The following is a 5,990-nucleotide window of genomic DNA, read 5'->3' on the forward strand; positions in this document are numbered from 1 at the left end:
GGCCATGGAGGATGGGCTTCCAGCTCAACTCCACACAGGAGAGCTATGGGTGGGGTGACTCACAGATGGGGCTGCCAAGCTCAAGGGTATCCTAGGAACGCAATCCTGTGCTCCTGGCATGTTTCCCTCACCTTATGGGGCTGAGAAATACAACATTTTTGGAAACTTGGAAAGCTTGGGTTAAAAAAAAAATAACCCAAACCTTTTATTTTTCTTTATGGGGAAAAGAAGAAATTTTGGGAAAATTTGAAACATATGCAATACTTATTTTTGTAGCACCCTTTTCATATCTAAAGTCACTCTCTTGATTTAGGAGTGTAAATGCAACCTTATGTAATTTGGTTTGCTCCATAAAATGATCAGGTTTGGCAAATTCAATCAAAAACTATAGCTTGCTCAGACAAGAACAATAAATTTGCTAATTGAATGAAGTTTTCAGTGCTTTAGACTGTGTAACAAATGGAGCTCTGTGCAGCTGGGCTTTAAGGATGAGCTCCACTGAGGTGGGTAGAAAATAGCAGTGCGCTAGGAAGAAGGATTAACATAGAAACAAGTGCACGTGCATACATGTTACATAAATAACAATTACAGTAAGCAACATAACTATAACTTATAGGTGCCTGCTATCCCCTCTTTCCCCTTTATTCTATGAGGCAGTGATCTTCCCATTTTATGGATGAGGAAACTGAGGTTAAGAGAGGTTAAACCATTTGCACAAGGCTCTATAACCAGTAATTGGTTGTGCTTTCAGATGCATTAGGGGAGTGGAACATCAGTGCACTTGTTAATAAAGGTCTGCTTCTGTCACGACACCATGTAGTCATCAGCGCTGTCCGGGCCATAGAGGTTAGTTTCTTGGATTTAGCATTGTCGACTGTGTGAGGCAGAGGTGACGGCTTCAGCATCAGGAAGGAAGCTGAGAATGTGGAGGGCAGGATATTTGGGGACTCTACAGGAACCAGGATGGAGACAAGGCAAGGGTCTGGAGTCTTGAGGAGCAGCTTGAAGATGCATGAGAAGGGGATCCTGGTCTCAGGTGACAGGCAGGGCTCTGGGGACTGTACTGATGAGGGAGGCAGCTGGCATGGAGTATCACAGAGGAGATGCTGGGACCCCTGGGCTGGCCTGCCTGGGTTGGCCTATGAAAGGCCGAGGGTGATGCTGGAGGGCCCCAGAGACGAGCTGTTCTTGAAAGTCCACTCTGGGTTTCGGAGGTGATTCTGTCTTCCTAGCAGACCAGCATCCCGGAGCATACCTTTGCCCCTGAACGTGTTGTCCGAGTCAGTTTTACCTCTGAGTTTCTGCTTCTGTACTTTTGTTATTTCATTCTGAGGCTGCTGAGGGAGGGTCCCCAGGATTCCTGCCTCTCTTTACCTTGCTTTTCCTGCTTTGCGACCTGGCAGTGTCAGCAGAGCTGACTTTTTCTCACCGCCACCAGGGGCTGCCCGGGCCCCTTGACTCACTTTCACTTTCTCGGCATTGCCCAGTTCTCTGACCCCAGGGGGCCCTTTCTTCCACGAGGAGGGAGCTGGTTTCCTGGGCTACGACTTGGGGGAGGGCGGGCGAGGGGGAGGATGCTGGCATTCCAGCAGCCAAGGGATCAGAGGAAGCATATGCCATCCCGCTGCCCTGTGAATTATTCAGCGGCCGTGAGAACTGACTCACTCCTTAGTCTGCCATCTTCTCCTGAAAACTTCCTGCTGTTTCCTCCTTAGCAAGCCCACCCCTGCCTCAGACTTGAGGGCTTAACTCGCTGCCTAGGGCTGCTGAGGGCCTCTGTCCTCAGGATGCTCTTTTTTGGGGTGTGTGTGTGTCTTTGATCTCTCTTCCCTTATAATTCCCCCCGCTCCCCCCCTTGTGCTGCTGTTTGGCTGTCTCTTCACCAACTACTGTGCTGAGTGCACAGATGTGGAAACTGGTGCCAGGCAGGTGAGATAACCCACCCAAGATGATGCACTTATGAAGTGACAGTGAGAATTTAAACTCAGGTCCCACTCCAGCCTGTGTTCTCAAGTCTTGAAATGGCCCTTGGAATGGTAGAGAAGATTCTTTTCAGAATCTGACCCGAGGCTGCCTGAGGAGCTGGCGAGGGGGCAAATGAGGCCAAGGCAAAGTATGTTCATGTTGCCTGTGGGCTGTCCTGCCTGCCCAGCCAGCTGCCCGGGCACCCAGGCCCTGGGCCCCCCGAGCAGAGTGCAGTCAGGGGAGCAGCCATTCTACCTCAAGCTACCTCAGGTCCAGCCAGAGCAGGCTCCTTAGATGTCTCCTGGGCTCACCACCTCATCCCTCAGAGGAGCACAGGCAGGCCCAGGGCTGGGCCCTGATGCCTCACTGGATGCCTGCAGGCCTCTCTTCCTTGCAGCCTGGCTGCTCCAAGGAGAGGAAGCCCTGGGGTAGGTGGGGCCTTTGCACTTGAGGAAAGGGTGTTCAATCAGGAGCGTAAAGGTGAGAGGTACACCTGCACTGAGGACGGCAAGGGGGTGAAGGGCTGTGACCCAGACATGGGCCTCTGGCAGGGCCCTGAGAACCTGGCAGAAGTGCTCCAGCCAGTCGGTGTGGGCCCTGTGGCCTAGTCCAGGGGCTGCAGTCCCAGGGCCAGGACTCGGAAGTGCCTGCAGACCAGCTATGCTCAGAGTCCTGGAAGAGGCTGCCCTTCCCTTCAGCTCACTTAGTTTGATCTGAGCACATGTTTATATTTTTAGTCAAGTTCATGGGCCTACTGGGAACAGGGCCACCTCCCTGGGAGGTGATGTGCTGCAGAGAAATGAGGCTTCTGGATTCTGATTGCCCTTGCTCCAAGGTGCTTCTACAGCTGGTACTTTGATCTCCTCTCTTGCCCCTCATGTTCCCGCATGCTCTGTCACTTCAGCCAAAGCTGTCCATGGTGGATACTTCTGAACCAGTTTAAAGATGGAGTCGAGAGAGATCCTGGTCACTGAAATTCAAAAACAAGCCACGGTGTGAGTTGTTCGCGTCAGTTAGTAGTATTCATCCAGGAAGCTGTTTATGGGTAACCCCAAAACTTTACACATTGGCAGCTTTGCCGGTGACTAGATTTAGATCTACGTTGGCTGAGGGCTGGCACAGGAGGTTGGGCCCTCTGAGCAGAGGGCTTGGCTGAGTCAGGTGTATTATTCCCTCTCTTTACCTCTCACCTCCCCATTTATCCATGCCAAGCCTGAACACAGGCTGTGATAGACTAAGTTAGCAGGAACTTGGTTTCCCCCACCGGCCACCTCTCCCTGGCTTGGCTTAGGCCATTTTCTGCCTCTCTCAGAGGTCCTCCCTACACCTCTCCTTCCTCTGACTCCTATCTGCATCTGGGCACTGGGATCTCACCACCATTCTCTTCCTCCCTGAACCCAGCCGTGGCCTCCTGCTCTGGCCCCTGGGCCCAAGGGAAGAAGGCTGTTTGGGTTCTGGTGGTTTCTTTGCCTCAGATCCCTCGAGTCATTGGAACATCTCTGGTCTCCCACCTCCTCCATTCCCAACCTCAAAGCAGTCATCCTGGATGACCACCTCCTGGAGGAAGGGGCTGTGATCCAGGGATGGGCCTGTGGCAGGGAGGGAGACCAGTGCCTTCCCCCTTTCCTCTGTCTTTTCATGCCCACCCCTCCAATTGGAAGTGGCTGGTCTTCCAGGACACTATACATGCGATTTGTATACCTGCCACTAGGTGGACCACAGCAGCTGGTCCAGACAGGAGTCACCTTGAACGAAAAGCCTCTCATGGATAATTGTGGGCATTTAATGGTTTCTCAAATCTATGCATTGCAAAAACAAAACCAAACCCCAAATTTTATATGTATTACACATATACATGCAGAGTGTGTGTGTGTGTGTAGCAGAGTTTATTAAATATCAAAGCATAGCAACAAAGGAATCTAATGACTACATGTAAAAATGATAGCTCGTTAGACCAAGATAGAGAAATAGCCAAACATTTAGGTAAATCAGGCATCCTCATTAGCCCTTAACTGCTAATAATGAAGCTTAATTTTACTTTGACTCTCAACTTCTCTCATTTTCAGAGCAATTTAAATCTGGCTTCTCAGAGGCTTGCCTGAGCCTTGAGACCTCTGGTCAGATAGAGGAGGTGTTAAATCCCAACGTGTTTCCTTTCTGGGGCTTTAACTTCCCCAGTGAAAGAACCTTATCTGTGATTGCTTTCTGCAAATCCCTGGTCCCCTTTGTCTGAGCTCACAGCCCCCACATGGTCTCCTTTTCATGGTGGAAAACAGAAGAGGAGAAAGAGATCATGCTGCTTGTGTACCATCTTTTCCCGGGGCTGTCTTTTTTTCCAATTAAGAAAAGCATTTCTTCACCCTGACCCCTTCTGGCCAAACTTCTTTAACCTCTGGAGCTGTGTCTCTTTTACACGGCCTTGTTTCTAATTCTTGAGGTCATCCATTGACCTCGCATCTTTGTAATGCGAGGTGCGTGTCACCTCTTTTTTTGTGGAAGACTATTTTCTGTTATAAGGTTTAGCATCAGGGCGATGCCAAATTATCTCAGACGTAGATTTTTTAAAAACATGACAAGAACTGTGTGATGGCACTTAAAAATGAGAACGTGTGGTTTCCTCATAGGGAGCGGTGATCCTAGGGGACCCTTGATTTGATGGAGGAGGCAATCTGGTCTAGGGGACCTTGGGACCATCAAGGACAGGCCATATAGGTTCTCAGTCCTTTCTGCTCCAGGAAAAAACCACAGGAGCTGCTCTTGTTGTTGTTTGCTCTGGAGTCCTGCCAACTTTATTTATTTATTTGGTTAGTTATTTTTGAGACAGAGTCTCACTTTGTCACCCTGGGTAGAGTGTCATGGTGTCATAGCTCACAGCAACCTTAAACTCTTGGGCTCAAGTGATCCTCTTGCCTCAGCCTCCTGAGTAGCTGTATGACAGGCACCTGCCACAACGCCCTGCTATTTTTAGAGATGGGGTCTCGTTCTTGCTCAGGCTGGTCTCGAACTCCTGAGCTCAGGTGATCCACTTGCCTTGGGCTTACAGAGTGCTAGGATTACAGGCGTGAGCCACTGTGCCCAGCCTTATTTATTTATTTGTTTAATTTATTGTTTCAGGCTACGCTGATTAGTATGATGTAACCACTCCAATTTGTACAAATAATCAACACACTAAAATGGGCATAAATGCATTTATGATCTATGTACAAAAGACTTAATAAAAAAATAAAAAAATTTATTGTTTCAGGTTCATTGAGGGTACAAAGAATTAGGCTACACTGTTTGCATTTTTTAGGTAGAGTCCCTCTTATAAGTGTGTCCTGTCCCCAAGAGGTGTGCCACACCCTCTAACATCGTGCCCTTTAAGTGGGAACATACCCTTCCCCCTCTCACCTGCTGTCTCCTGCTGAATTGATTTGAGTTTTTCTTTTCTGTGAGTATGTATTAGATCATTTGCTGGCTTCATATTAGGATTGAGTACATTGGATTCGTGCTTTTCCATTCTTGTGATATTTTACTAAGAAGATGTATTCCAACTCTATCCAGGCTAATACAAAAGATATAAAGTCTCCATCTTTTTAAAGACTCAGAGTTGTTCCTCTCTGCAGAAATCTTTGGTAAAAGGCAAAAGAGTCACATGATCTGAAGAGAAACCAGAGTACAGTACTGCCAACTTTTAAGACCCAGGTCAGGAGGGAAGCAGGGAAGGACCTAGGAGCAAGAGAGGACAGAGGGGGCAGAGGCCCCCAAGCTCGGCTCAGTTCAGTTTAGTCCAAGCACCAGACTTAGCCCAAAGCACCAGAAATTTATTTTTTCATATTTATTTATTCATTTTTTATGAAATCATAACTGTGTACATTGATGCATTTAAGGGGCTCAGTGTACTGATGTACAATGTGAAATGCTTACATTAAACTGATTAACATATTCATCACAATTATATTCTTTTCTTAATAGTTTTGAAATGTACCATTGCATCATGCACGTTAGGAAAGCACCGGAAATTTAAAGCAGGACCAGTGACATCA

At 48.1% G+C, this 5,990-nt stretch overlaps 1 pseudogene; it reads right to left on the reverse strand.

The window, feature by feature from the left end:
• Positions 1–5,498: 5,498 nt before the first annotated feature.
• LOC128575759 (uncharacterized) lies at positions 5,499–5,624 on the reverse strand (annotated as a pseudogene).
• Between the last annotated feature and the right edge of the window lie 366 nt (positions 5,625–5,990).

The sequence above is a fragment of the Nycticebus coucang genome, chromosome 22, assembly GCF_027406575.1.
Source record: "Nycticebus coucang isolate mNycCou1 chromosome 22, mNycCou1.pri, whole genome shotgun sequence".
Classification (NCBI taxonomy): Eukaryota; Metazoa; Chordata; class Mammalia; order Primates; family Lorisidae; genus Nycticebus; species Nycticebus coucang.